This window comes from Xenopus laevis, chromosome 6S (genome assembly GCF_017654675.1).
Source record: "Xenopus laevis strain J_2021 chromosome 6S, Xenopus_laevis_v10.1, whole genome shotgun sequence".
In the NCBI taxonomy this organism is placed as follows: Eukaryota; Metazoa; Chordata; class Amphibia; order Anura; family Pipidae; genus Xenopus; species Xenopus laevis.
The window spans coordinates 20,151,654-20,167,453 of record NC_054382.1 but is presented as its reverse complement, the minus strand read 5'-3'; the positions used below and the strand labels follow the sequence as shown (position 1 = coordinate 20,167,453).

Genomic DNA, 15,800 nt, shown 5'->3' with positions numbered 1-15,800 from the left:
TCTGACCTGCAGCTACAGGCGTATCCCCTTATCTATAATGGTAAATGACGCCGTCATTATTCTTCTGATAAGACAATGCCTTCTTTTGTGTCCTCCATAAACAAATGATGTTGGCGGCCAAATAATCTTTTAATTCCCATTAAACGTTGTCAGAGGAAACAGACACTTTTGCCTGTGTCTTGGCCAAAAAATGAAAAACTTCCTCCCACATGGAATATCTGGCTGAAAACAATAACCAAATCAGAGCACTTTATCCTCAATCTGTACTTGTTGCCCCGCAGAACTCGAATTGGCTTCTATTTCCTACTGTGCTCGTGCGATTTGATCTTCCTACAAGACGCACAACTTGTTTTTTTCTTCCATTCGCCAGAGACCAATAAAGAAATCCTATTCTCTAGGCCCTTTGGACGTTTTTTTTTTATTTCATTGGTAAAGCAATAAGAGGTCGGTTATTTCATAAATATGGGGCAATGCTGTGATTTACAAAAAAAAAATAGACACATTTTTTTCCAATTGAAAATTCGATTCAAAGACATTTGACTGCAACAATGTTCTCTGTAGTGGGAGAAAGATCCTCCTTTTTTTTTTTCTTTATTATTTTGTTGACATATATAAATATTCTTCTTTAGGAACTGGTAAGAAACCTGACACTCAGCTTCTCCCTGTAGCCCTGCACTTCATTCTCTATCAGCACTTACACACAGGGAGTAACAGAGGAATAATAAATGCTATTTTTTAATTGTACTATTATATCTAACACAGAGAAACAGAATCATTTTTCTCCGGTATGGAGCAAATATTTAGTAGGTGCATTAAAGTGATAATAACTGTAAATAAAAAGGAATATTCTGTTGGTTCTAGAGATTGGGGGAATAAAGGCGCAGGCCTCCTTCTTTTGAAAGTTCAGACCTCCAGTGTTGTCCCTCTCCCTCTCTGGGTGGACTTGGAGGTCCTAAACGTGACTGATTCACAAGGCGGGGGGCTCCATCTGCAACGTGCTCAGCAACTTAATCGCATCCCGAGTAGGGAATGTAGCGATTAATAAATGGGATGCGCAGTGCAGCGCAATCGGTAGGCTTGGGGCAGCCTGGATCCCTTTCCTGCTGGATGGAACGCTTTGGATCTTGGAAAAAATACAAGGCAAGGTAAGGAAGGAGAAGAAATCAATGAGTGCTTCTGTTGTGCACAAAGGGAGAACAAAGGCAGCCACCCGACTCCCAGTAGTCCAGATAACTTTCTTTAAACTCTCTGCTTTTTCCCAGTTGTTTTTTTTTCCTGCTATTGCTTGCGCTGCGCGGTTGCGTTTTTGTGCGCGTATTTTAGTATAAATGAAGGCACGGTGCGGCAGGAACGCGTTTCTTTTTGGGAATTTACGCGGCGTTAAGACGAAGAGATGCTAGCAGCTCCCCGAATGCGCATACTTGTAATAAAGGGAAGGCTGGAAGCTGTGAGTTATTACAATTATTGGGAATTAGTTAGGTTTGATTGCGCGCCGCGGACAAATGGATAAAGGTTGTTGGTAGGGTGGGGAGAGTCCGAGTAAATAAGATATAGTCGTTAATAAAGCGGTAAGTGAGAGTGTAGGGAGGGAGAGCAAGGGGCAATGTGCGCGGCTGGAGGTAGTAGGAGCGAGGAGGGAAAGGAGAGGGGCACGGTCCGCTTAGTTCAAGGGGCTATGGTGGGATCCCAAGGCCGGCCTGTCTCACACAATATACACCATACAATATACACATCAAACACTGCCGGGTTGCTGCCCCGGATCTCCAACTACTAAACACCATTAACCCCTTGTGTGCACATCAGCTAGTCAAAAGGGATGTGTTTTGCACGCCTGGCACCCTCTCTTTCCAAATGTGTCCTAGAAATGACCACCATAACAGCTGCAGGGCACCCCAACAGGAATGTCAGCAAATTCTGCTCTCTGAACTTATCAACTGTTCTTTATTCTGTTTTTCCCTTCAATTTTAAAAATAGTTATTTGCACTGTAGGCAAAGGGAAACACCATGTTGCACTCCTTGTTGTGCATTCATTAATAAAGTGCAGATAAAGCGTGTGTGTGTATATATATATATATATATGTCTATACATATATATATGTATAGACACATACAAGAGTCCTCTGCACTCAACCCATTATCAATATATTTAAGAGACATTTTGTGCATACTGCTACTGAAAGATGCCTTACCCTTTAAACAAAACAGGGATTGTTTGTCCATATATTGCAATATATTTAAGCTGGCCAACTACGTCAAAGTTATCCAATATCTGGCCAGTCCTACGCTCAATTTTATCTGATTCATTAAGAATTCTATTGCTTCATTATACATTTTACAAAAGTGACTATATATATATATATATATATATATATATATATATATATATATATATATATATATATATATATATATATATTGTATATATATATATATATATATATATATATATATATATATATATATATATATATATATATATATATATATATATATATATATATATATAATTGACAGTTCATACATATGTAATGCAACAGTATTCACAGAAAGCAGACATTTGCCCACCACAGCTGCCCACTGATTGCTAATGACACATTCTAGGGTGATAATGATAAGTACTTGTATGATGCATTTCACAGTTATTATAGTTTATGCTCTGGATACTTTATTACAGTATCACCTAATCCCTGACTACTGACCAGTTTGCCAAGTAGTGGCCATTTTAAGGGGAAAGGGAAATTCTAAGTAACTGCTTGTTCTCCCCCAGTCTGTCTCTCGGTATCATATCTTCAAATATGTATCTGCTGAATTCAAATATATTCTGACTCTGTACTGAATGAGTCACTTCTTTTGTAAAAGCAAATATATATTCATGTTCTTGCCACAGACTGAATTTCATATTTTATCATTTTTTATATATATAAAAGGAAAAATATCTGAAGCTATATATATAGGAAAAAAAGCTGCACCCACTTACTGGAGAAAAAGCCTGAGTGCACACTGCAGAAAATTCATATAGAATATCATGTAAAGCAAGGCACTCACACGTCTTAAAATATGGTGAAAAGGAGATACAGTTTATTTGTTATTCCAACGTTTCGGTCTTCTTTGAGACCTTTGTCAAGGTGGTCTCAAGGAAGACCAAAATGTTGTAATAACAGATGAACGTTATCTATTTTTCACTATATTTTAAGACCTCTGAGTGGCATGATATTTTATATGAATTTTCTGCAGTGTGCACCCAAGCTTTTTCTCCAGTAAGTGAGTGCAGCTATTTTTCCCTCGATATATATATATATATATATATATATATATATATATATATATATATATATATATATATAAAAGTATAGCAGCACTCACAGGGTTTTAGATATGGTCAAAAATACAGAATTTTTATTCAAGCTCAACGTTTCGATCCCCCTATTCCACATCGGCGGGCACCCAGGTTTTTCCCTATTAAATGGTGTGCACCAGGGGACTTTGTATGTATATATTATTATATTGTGTATAGAGAGAGAGAGAGACAGAGAGAATACTGAAATAGCTCCAAAATCAATACACTTCTATGTTGGAAGAGATTTAAAATAAGATATTCTGTGGTTGCTCAAAAAAAATATGCCTCTGAGCACTTCACCTGGGCAGAGTATTAATATCCACACAACATTAGGACACATTTTGGAGCCCTTAAATAACTCACAGGAACAAATCGCGGAGCCATTAACTCTCATGTAACATGTAAAGTCTAGGGATTGCTGTAGCAATGATACATTTGGCTGGGTTTCTTTTCACTCCTCATTTCTGGCAAGGAAGGTGTTAAGAGCAATGAGGATGCTACCTTCCTGCTTACAGCCTGACACATGTATATGTTTTATAATCCCCTTGTTTGTAGTATTGCCAAGAGCTGGGGCCAGGACAGGAGGGGGAAGCAACAGGGCTGGGTTAGAGGAGGAGGCAGAAGGATGATATTAGTTTAATACATAGTTAATCAAGGTCCACAGACCCAAAATAACATATTGTTATGTTCGCAGCACTAAAGTGCTAATTTTACTTGCTGAAATTAAATGGTTACTTCTGGTGAACTGGTATTGATGTTTAGTGAAAGAATTCAGAAATGCTGTAAGTGTGTGTGTGTGTATGTGGGATCCTCTGTGGTCCTTTACATGACATGGCACAGTTTTACCCCAGGTACAAGTGAGAGTCTTGCACTGGCTTTATACTTTAGACTCAAAGCTCGGCTTATGACAAGCCTATGTTTGTGCCACTCCCAAACCTCATCAGTGAAGCATTACATTAAGGTGCTGCAGGGCAGGCCTGGACTGGGAGTCAAAATAGGCCATGCCATTGCAAGTACACAGAAGCCCAAACAGCCCCCTACCAGCCCACTATATGGTAACTTTCTGTACCCAATATTTTTTTCACCTGTGAGCCACATTCAAATGTGGACTGGCAGTTTACAGGACTGACAGTACACAGGTCTGGACTCGGAGTCAAAATAGGACCTGTCACTAAATACTGACTTTCTATGGCATCTTATGGCAGCCCCTCTGGCATTTTCCAGGACCCACAGATTGCCAGTCCGGGCCTGGCAGTACATATAGTTTTTATACAATTATAAGCAAAATAAAATTCAAAAATATGTATCTGCTTTGAGACCACTGGGAGCAACATCCAAGGGGTTGGTGAGAAACATGTTGCTCATGAGCTACTGGTAGGGGATCACTGATCACTGCTGTGTAGCAATGGGGGCAGCCATTCAAAGGAGAAAAGGCTCAGGTTACACAGCAGATAAACTCTGTAGAACAGAGGTCCCCAACCTTTCTTACCCGTGAGCCACATTCAAATGTAAAAAGAGTTGGGGAGCAACACAAACATGAAAAAGTCCCTTGTGGTGCCAAATAAGGGCTGTGATTGGCCATTTGGTAGCCCCTATGTGGACTGGCAGCCTACAGGAGACTCTACTGGCAGTATACTTAGTTTTTATGCAATTAAAACTTTCTTCCAAGCCTGGAATTCAAAAATAAGTGCCTACTTTGAGGCCACTGAGAGCAACATCCAAGGGGTTGGAGAGCAACATGTTGCTCACGAGCTACTGGTTGGGGATCACTGCTGTAGAACATAATGGTGTTATCTGTTATCCACTATTTAACCTGTGCCATATAGCCTTTGTTCAATGTCCACCATTGCTACACAGCAGCTTGTTTATGTGATCTATAGTAGTGTTTCTGAAGCAAGTAGATCAGTTTTGCCAGTAATGATATATTCATTACTTTAAAACATTTTAATTTTTTGGTGTTACTGTTCCTTTAACACAGTCCTCGGCCAATGATTTTTTCCAGCCTCCCTGCTTGATATCTGACTGACCCTTGATTAGGTTTCAGTCAGGGAGACTATTTTCTGGATCAATACAAGGGCTAATGAGTTGTCACCATATCAGGAGAAGACTAGCTGGAAACCAGTATCAGAGGTATGACAGTAACCAGTGCCGGGCCAAGTCTACTGGGCGCCCTAGGCAACCCAACCAACTATGTAGTTCGCCATCCACATTCGCGCGTATGAACAATCGCGTGCGCACAAACACTCGCGTGCGCATACACGGAGCAATCATGTGCGCATGCGTGGACCAGCGCACCCACTGACGATGCATACATGCGCATGTGTAAAGGACACATTGCCAAAATTGCTGCCACAATGGGTGCACAGGGGTCCGAACTAGGGGGAATCCGGCAGAAGAGGTACTGTACCTGGCCCCCCTTCAACTTTGCGCCCTAGGCACGTGCCTCTTCTGCTAACTCCTAGTTCCAGCCCTGACAGTAACGTTCATTTATGGAGGCCCGGACTTGTGGAGAGACAACCAAGGCCCGGGCCTAGGACAGCAGGGTTTTAGGGGACGGCATGCAAGCCTACCACACCCACATTGGTTCTGAAACACTGGGGATGCGCAGGAGATATATAGTTTGTTAAATTTCCCATGCATCAATCCCCATTGTTTCAGTCTCAATGAATATTTGAGCGAAAAAAAGGGAGGGGAAGGGGGTGACGAATGACAGGCCTAGGGGCGCCCGCTATATAAATCTGGCCCTGCATTTATGTTTAGGGAACATGCCTTAAATGGGAGGGTAGCATAGACAACATTAGAAGATACATGTCTGGAACAGTTAATAAGAAGAAACATAGGATGAGAATTTTGTGGACAAATAAGACTGTATGTGCAACTGTAAGGCACAAGTCAAAACTTTAATTTATACATCAGATTGCTTGATGCACCTGCTTAGGATAATTAAACTCAAGATGCAGCGCACTCTGGCGTCAGGGTGTCCTGTATATTATACTTGCCTCCAGCAAGAGATAATTCTAGGGTGTCATTTAAGGGTGTGGCGCCAGCATGAACTCCTATTTGTGGCAGTTGAATTGTGCGCAAATGCTGTTCTTGGCATGGCATGCCCTGGCACATTCACATCGATGCTGCCACAACATGAATTTACCAGACAGGTGTGACTTACATAGCATGGCTGCTGTAATGCTTAAAGAGGAACTATCGTGAAAATGAAATATAAGCTTCCTCATACTGAAATAAGAAACTTTTTAAACACAATCAATTAAAAATTCTGCCTAATGTCTGAAATAATCAAGTTTATCTTCATTATCCCTCTTTCAGCATCTGTTTCCCCTACCCTGGAATCAGCCCCTTACCTTGCTTGCACATGGTCGGATTTACTGCGTCAGCCTGGGTGCACACACATCCGATTTTGGTGGCAAAACGCAAACTGTTGCAGGCCCAGGCCGACGCTATGGATCCATCCGACCATGTGCAAGCAAGGTAAGGGGTTTTTCAGAAGGTCAAGTTTCAGCCCTTTGCAACATTAGCCGAAAGGTGGTCATACACAGGCAGATTAAAGCTGCCGATATCGGTCCTAGGGCTGAACGTTTGGATTAACCCAATATTGCCCTGCTGTTAGTGGGATGATCTGGGCTGAAGAAAATATTTTAATACACACGTCTGTTACCTGTTTGATACCCTTCTATTTTTAATCAATACAGTATCCTAAAATTTCAGTGTAGTTATGGTAAAACCCGGTTTCCATTTACATTAAATTATTGGGCTGCACTAACCTTTATGTGTTCTTTTAAAGAGGATCTCAACCCAAACAATAAATTGATGGAAACCTATTTGCAGTGTACATCAATTTCTCCTTTTAGTGGTTTTACAGGTTTAGATGGCCAATACCAGGCTTTCCACTCAGCAGCCCTCATTGAAAGTAACAGAGTCAGCAAGCATGTGGTTAACTGACAATACAAGCGGCGCAGAGTCACTGACATGCTTCTTAGAATCATTGACACTCTGACTTTCACAAAGTGCTTTGGAGACAAAAGCCTGATATTAGCAATATAAAACTGCAAATATCCCAGAAATTACTCCAGATATTAATTAGCAAATATGCTAAGAAGAACACTCTGTGTACGTTTAAATCGATGTAATTTTTTGGAGCCCCTTTAACACAGATGGTGGTATTGAAGGTGTGTGTTTTCCAAATACAGGTATGGGTTCCATTATCGGGAAACCCCTTATCCAAAATGCTCAAAACTACGGAAAGGCTTTTCTCCCTTAGACTCCATTATAATCAAATAATCCAGTTTTTTTTAAATGATTTATTTAATTAATTACTTAATCCAAACTAAGAAATAATTAAGATAATTAAGATATATTAAGAGATAATCTTTTTTGGAAGTTTATAGGGCTTATTTAATGTCTATATGATTTTCTAGTAGTCTTAAGGGGATGAGATCTGTTATCTGGAAATTTTAAAGATTATTTCCTTTTTCTCTGTATTAATAAAACAGTCAAAACAGTACTTGTACTTGATCCCAACTAATAGATGATTAATCCTTATTGAAGGTAAAACAATCCTATTGGGCTTATTTAGGGGCAGATTTATTAAGGGTTGAATTGAAAATTCGAATTCGATTTTTTTTCTCAAATTCAACTAGGGAATTATCCATACTTGATTCGAGTTTTTAAAAAAATTAGAATTAGATTTTCGGGATTTATCATACTTTGGCCCTTTAAGAATTCGACTTTGACTATTCGCCAACTAAAACCTGCTGAATTAGTATTTAAGTCAATGGGAGAGGTCCAGGGTTCAATTTGGAGATGTTTGCAGCCTTCCTGATATTCGAGTTGTTTTCAGAGAGTTTCATCTAATTTAATGCGAGTTTTTGGGTTGTTTAAATTTGCTTTTAATAATTAATTTCAGCCAGTCAAATTTTGAATTCATTTGAATTTAAGGGAGTTTAAAAAAACTCACATGAATTTGAAATTCAACCCTTGATAAATGTGCCTCCCCATGTTTAAAGACAAACCACACAATTACCAACACTGAACAAATTTGCTCCACTGAAGTAACCCATAACGACCAGTCTGCTGCAGGTAGAACAATGAAAACAAAATCTCAGATTGGTTAATCAGTAAATCTATAATCTCTCATTCTTCTGCCCCCAATGCACAGTCCTGATACTGTATCTCTCCCTGGACAATTCATGCCCCACCTAATCCTTATGTCTGTTGCATTCTCACCCAGCCCCTTCATATTAGCGCCCAGCCCCCTTTCAATATGGACAGGAGTGGGCTGGTAAAAGTCTACCACAAAATTGGCAAGCAACCATTAAACCTTTAAATTAACATTAAATATGATGTAGAAAGTGATATCCCGAGACCATTTGCGGTTGGTTTTCATTTTTATTATTGTGGTTTTTGAGTTTTTAGCTTTTTTTTTCAGCAGTTCTCCAGTTTGCAATTTCAGAAGTGCAGTTGCTAGGGTCCAAATTACCCTAGCAACCATGCATTGATATGGATAAGAGAATAGAATATGAAGAGGAGAGACCTTGAATAGAAATATGAGTAATAAAATGTAGCAATAGCAGTAACAATAACAGGCAGAGGAAGTTGGGTAGCTGGACCACTTCCTATATGTTAGTAACAACACAGCTTCCAGTGAGTGGCACTTGCAGCACTGGGGCCTTGAATCAATTCTGGTTTCAACGCTATCTGCAAGGAGTTTGTATGTTCTACCCAATGCCGGTGTGGGTTTCCCCCCTGTTATCTCCCACACCCCAAAAGAACGTACAGGCTGGTTAATTGGCTCCTGATTTAATTGACCCTACTCTGTGTGAATGTGATAGAGACTGACTCTAAGCTCCACTGGGGCACAGACGGATGTGAATGTTGTGTCATCTCAATAAAGAGCTGTGCAAATGTGTCTGCTCCACCAGGAAATAAAAATAAATTTTAGAATTAGAAGTTTTAGAATATTTTTTTTTTTTTAAATGTCCCGAGCAGGGATATGATAAGTTAAAAAAAAACATCAGTTCCTCTTTAATACACTAGTGATATTTCAGCAGTCACTTTAGCCACCAGGGGATTCTTCTTGCTTAAGGCTGCAGTTCAGCAACCTGGGATGTTTAAATAAACTCAGTATTATCCCGGCCTGGCGACATGATGCCAATGTTAAAAGAGAAAGAAAAAATAGTGAAACTGGCACTATCATGTGCTTCATGGTCATGATAACAAGACTGAAAGTGTTAGAGAAAGGAAGAAAAAAGCTTTTAAATTGCCATATACGTTCACTAAGATATTTTTGTGCAAAAATATAACCAGCCTTCCTGTGGGGTATTTATATATTTAAAGGAAACATATTATGTGAAAAACTAGAATGTACCAGTACATTTTAATCATTTAGATATAGAAGAAATGTGCTTGAAAAAGTTGTGTTTCTGTTTACTTTATTGAAAATTTCTGCAAAAAACCCAAAACAAAAACTGTGGTACCGTGTTAGCCAGTAGCAAAAATAACATTTAAAAAAACAAACAAATACAAAAAGTATTGTAGAAGTGATACCTATATTGGCTAACAATAAAAAAAATACATTGCAAGCTTTCGGAGCACCAAGGCCCCTTCGTCAGGCAAAATACAAATGAAAGCTGGAAAGGCACAGCATATATTCTGTAAGATCAGTGAAAGGTATTCATGGGTAATAAATTAGGACGTTACAGATAGATAGAGATCAAATGTATTGTATTATCTCTACATTTGATATCTATCTATTTGTAACGTCCTAATTTATTGCCCATGAATACCTTTCACTGATCTAATAGAATATATGCTGTGCCTTTCTAGATTTCATTTGTATTTTGCCTGGCGAAGGGGCCTTGGTGCTCCAAAAGTTTGCAATGTATTTTTTTAATTGTTAGCCAATATAGGTATCACTTCTACAATACTTTTTGTATTTGTTTGTTTTTTTATTTGTTATTTTTGCAAAAAACCCACAAGTCCCGTCCATCTGTTCCACTTTCTGCCCACTGAATTCTCTGGCTGTGCAGGAGAGCTGGCGGCACTGCAGGAAAGGAACCAATCAGCAGCAAGACCAACCTGATAGGGAACTGAAGCCTGGCTTTGCTTGTGTGAGTGCAGGGCTGTGATTGGCTGTCCCCTCCTAACACGCTTCTGGCAGTGCCCATTAGAACATGCCCACCCCTTATTGGAAACACAGACAGGGACCAGTGAACATTTATAGGGAGCTCCAATAAAGGGGCCATTTTTAAAGATAGTATTAATTTTTAGCCCAACGTGAAGCCAACGCCATATATTATTCATAATTGCCTACAAAATTAGAGGGTTTTCGTTTATTCTACATGTCCCCTTTAAAAACATTATCCACGGTTCAAATCAGTCCCTTCACCAGCGGAGCTTACAATCTAAGGTCCCTGTCACATTCACTATGGTGAATTCTATCAGGTATCACAAAAGAATACAAGCAAAGCACAGTCGTCAGAAAGTCGTCGTTGGCGTCTATGAAAAATTTTGGTTCTGGCAAATGCCAGAGGGGCTGCTGTAAGGTCCCATAGACAGTCACTATTTAGACAGTTGCTTGTTGGTGGAAGATTATTTGAGCCTCTGTATATTGGGAATTCCAGGGCTTATTTTGACTCCCAGTCCACACCTGCTTGTCTGTGAAGATTTTGTTTTAGCTACAGATAGGGTTGCCACCTTTTCTGGAAAAAAAAATTCCGGCCTTCCTATATATTTATCTTTTTTCCCTATTAATAACATTGGGATCCACCATCATTTTTACCGGCCAGGCCAGTAAAATACCGGCTAGGTGACAACCCTAGTTACAGAATTGTCCTGTTCCCAAGGAAACTGACCATCATACTTCCTCACACATATACAACAGCAGAGAATTTAATGTATTTCTTATTAACATGCTGTGCCTTTGGGAGACAAGCACTGAGGTAAGAACGCACACTATGCTTTCCTTTTGGCACGCGAGGGGTTAAGACGACACTTCTCACACAAAGTGCATCACGTCACATGATCTCAGCTCCCAGGGTGACCTTTCACCTTTCCCCCCAATGTTCCATTGAGAGTCCCCTATTCTACCTCACCCGCTGCCCTCCCTCCTCCAACCCTTTGGAGCTTGTGTTGAGTTTGGGCCTCGGAGAATCCCTGCCCGGGCCCCGTGACGTCACTAATGGTCAGGGGTTCCATTTGGCGAATCCATCTCCTGCTAATCAGAGGCTTCAGAGCCACTTTAGGGAAGTGTGTGCTTGTTGAGCTTTAGGCCTTGAGAACAGCAGCAGCTGTGCATTGTGGGAAGCTTCATTATTCAGCCTGTGTGTGTCCGTAAAGTGCAGTGTATCTGGCACCACAACACTCGGTATTCCGAAACAGCTTCCCTTTCTATTATTATTTCCTCTCTATATTTTTGTAAAAAAAAAATCTAATAATGAGGGAATTTAATCTGCAATGTGTTTTTTTTTTAACCAGAACTCCTATAACTATTTGCATTACCCTAGAAAAATACAACTTGGTTCTCCAGATAACCAGGCATTCTTAAATTAGTTTTAAACTCCTTTCCAACAGATATTTGGTGTCCAAAACATTTGAAGGGCTGCAGGGTAGACATTCCTGTTAGGATGTTGGATTGTAAATTTACCGGCCTTTAATCCACTATTTTTGGCACCTACCAAAAAACGAGGTCTGCCTGTTACATACAACAAGAAGAATTCAAATCATTGTGGATGGCATGTGCTTATACACAAAATATAATATCTAACTAAGAAGGAAACGTGTAGGCTATTATTATTTTTGTGCATAGAACATAACCACAAACCTCTCTCAGTTAAGTGCTTACCATGTCAGAATTCCAACGTTCTGTTTCCTGAGGAAATTCTCATACATTTAACCTGCCATCTTCATTTATCTTTGCACGTTAAAAAAAAAAAAAAAAAAAAATCATTGAAGGCATAAAAAAATGTAAATAATTTTGTGTCTCCTGAGGATTGCATTTCTCCGTTATTATCTTTAAAAAGGAATTAGAAGTCAGTATATTAAATATTTTATTTGCAGCAGCAGGAGCAATGCGTGGCCTGCTACGTCACATTTAAGACTTGTTACATGTCAACACATATAGAAGAAAAGAAAGCTTTCACATATTTTATAGATATATTTTTATTACATATAAATAGCAGATAAATTATAATAATAACCGGCATGAGCACACAACCTCACAAAAATACACAAACAGGAATAAAAATGAATCCACATATGTGACTGTCGAGGTTCAATGATTAGTGTGAGAGGCATTCCTGAGCTGTGGACAAAAAAAAAAATCTACGTGTTGATAGGACAATGGTAATGCTTTCACAACAGTAAACAATATAAAATACAGTAGAACCTCCATTTTATGTTTTTCAGGTGACCAAAAAAAATAGTGTAAAAAACACATTGTTAATTATATATTGGTGACCACAAATAAGGGGTGTAAAATGCAGGAAAATCAGAGTATGTATGTAAAATTTCAGTATTTAATATGGACATTGCCATAAATATTTTATATTTGGCATATAAAACGTAAATGCATGTTACAGCTTTAAAGTACGGGTGCCTCAGATTTCCTCTCAGATGATTGATTTCTACCCAGCTTCAAAATTGTATATATATATATATATATATATATATATATATATATATATATATTTATTTATTTATTTATAATATAATTACAATATAAATATAATACATTAATATGCATAATATATAAATATATATTATATATATTATAAATTAGAATGTTTTACTATAACATATATTTGTGCAGAAAAAAATCCAGATACACTTTTTTTTGCACTTGGGTTGAAAAGACACTTCACAATAAGTGTAGAGTATTTCTTTTTTGTTTTTTCTGCATGATAAATAAGCCTCAAATCGTCTCTCTAATTTACACAGAATATATGTTTCGCAATTTAGTAGGTCCCTAATCTGCCTAGTAAAATTGCAAGTTCCTGAATAAATTAATATATATATACGTATATAGAGAGAGAGCTACATTATTAAATATTCTATTGTTTTGCTTATACTGTTATCTACAATTTGGAAATCAATTTATATATAGCTAGAAACCCAGGCAGGTCTCTGCACTCCCTTCCAGGCAATCAGGACTGGGTGCTGCAGCAGTGCTTCACATACATCAAATCCACAGTTGTAAGCAGAGCACACCGGAGTTTAAAAAAAATATTTGTTTCTTTATTTATCAAAAGATTAAAACCATAGTCGCAAGGATCAACGTTTCGGTCTGGATATTATAAGAGAGAGAGAGAGAGAGAGAGAGAGAGAGAGAGAGAGAGAGAGAGATAGTAATTACATTCATAAAACAGGTATAAAGAAACAAAAATATCTCTATTAAAGAGAAACTGTCTTGTTATAAACATGCACCCAGAACTGTAGTGGGGTTTTAATAACACTTCTTAAATAACATTATAATTATGATTATTGTTGTTGCTATAATTAAATAAAAAAACAAATACATATTCATTATATAATATACATATTTCCATGCAATCGTGCAGTCATGCTGTGTGTCAGTAGTGCACTGCAAATTGCTGCAGTAAACGCAGGTGAAATTAGTGACTCAAACCATCAGGGGCTGCATCCAAAAAAAAAGTTTATGTTCAGAAACTCGCAAATAAATTGGTAAGTATATAAACAACTGAAAGAAATAACTAACAGATGTAGTAAACATCTACTACAGTTAGGGTTGCCACCTCTCCAGTATTTTACAGGCCTGGCCGGTAAAAATGATGGTTGATCAGAATGTTATTAACAGGGAAAAAAGATAAGTATATAGGAAAGCCAGTATTTATTCCAGAAAAGGTGGCAACCCTAACTACAGTTTAATGGATCTTTTTTTTCTATAATAGTGACAGTTCTCCATTATGGAGGACATAAACAACAGCAGTGTAGTAATGGCAGTGTAGGCTAATATTTATTTAGTGCTTATGCTTATACAAATGGGTCTTTATTATTTTTTATCTTATAGTTAATTACGTTTCAATTATTTGTGAATTCTTCAATTTAGGCCACTGACAGACAGCGTGGTCCAATGGTTTGCAGAATAGAAACGTTAGGTTGAGGAAGCACCCTTATAAACCATTTATATTCTTAAAGGAAAGAAAAATATCTAAAAATAATAAAACGTCCTCTGCAGTGTGGGTGCATGTTTCTTTTGATGACAGGTTCTCTTTAATAAAGAAATGTGTTTCTCTTTTTATAAGCATCCTGTCTTATGAAAGGACGATTTCCTCATATATATACAGTATACAACAAACAGTTGTGCTCACCACTATTTTTTAAAACCATTAGGCGGGGGTGCAATGAGGCTGTGACCACAAAATACATATAGACAAATACAAGAGTCCTCTGCACTCAACCCATTATCAATATATTTAAGACAGAGACATTTTGTGCATACTGCTACTCAAAAATGCCTTACCCTTTAAACAAAACAGGGATTGTTTGTCCATATATTGCAATATATTTAAGCTGGCCAACTACGTCAAAGTCATCCCATATCTGGCCAGTCCTACGCTCAATTTTCACCTGATTCATTAAGAATTCTATTGCTTCATTATACATTTTACAAAGGGACTAAGTTTTACCTGCAACTTACTTGCTGCTTTCAAAGTAAAACTCCCAAACTTGGCTGCCCTTTTATTAGACACCAGTGGGACACCTAACTATACAGTAGCTGAGAATAATAAATAATATACAGTATATATGAATCAATAGGTGCTTCACAACCATTCAATCATATGCTGCTACTTTCATGAGATTTAGAGCTATGGGAGGATTTACAAAATAGGTGTAATTTTACTCATGAGTAGTACGTCATAGATACGAATCACCAGTTTCTTTTATTAACCTATGCAGTTGGGCTATCAGGGCTAATTGCTGATTGGTTGCTATGGGTTACCTTTGCCAAGTAACACTACACCTGTTCCCTCAACCCCCATTGTCAGACGTTTTGACTAGTCATAAGAGCATGTGCCCCTTGAACCTCTATGATAATTAGATAAACCCGTTCATATGGTGCAATCAGATCCTATGACTAGCATTTGAGAAGAGACTAGGCCAAAAATTGCATCTCTCTGCATTAAGATGTGCATGGAGCTACGAATTAGCAACTTTTTTTTTTTCATTTTATTTTATTAGATAGACTGAATGGTACAAACAGTTGCATGATGTGGCTATTGAAGTATTTCAGATGAATCAGGAAGTGTTGCAACGGCTCACAGTAATTTTTTTATTGAGTGTCGAGTGTCTCTGTTTCTTGAAGTTCTCTATTACCCTGTGATAGCACGTGATACATGAGATCTATAGGTTCCTTTGTTAATGGATTTCTTGTGTTCTGCATACCTTTTGATACAGTGCCATGTAAAAATTACTGTTGAACCCAAGGTCTAAT

The 15,800-nt window shown here is 38.1% G+C and overlaps 1 protein-coding gene across 1 annotated transcript in view; it reads left to right on the top strand.

The window, feature by feature from the left end:
• Positions 1 to 944: 944 nt before the first annotated feature.
• Positions 945 to 15,800, top strand: part of LOC108719864 (protein AF-10) — a 160,494-nt gene continuing 145,638 nt past the window's right edge. The window contains exon 1 of the mRNA XM_018269102.2: positions 945 to 1,145. The gene's annotated coding sequence lies outside the window, so the exon portion shown is untranslated. The remainder of the gene's footprint in view (positions 1,146 to 15,800) is intronic.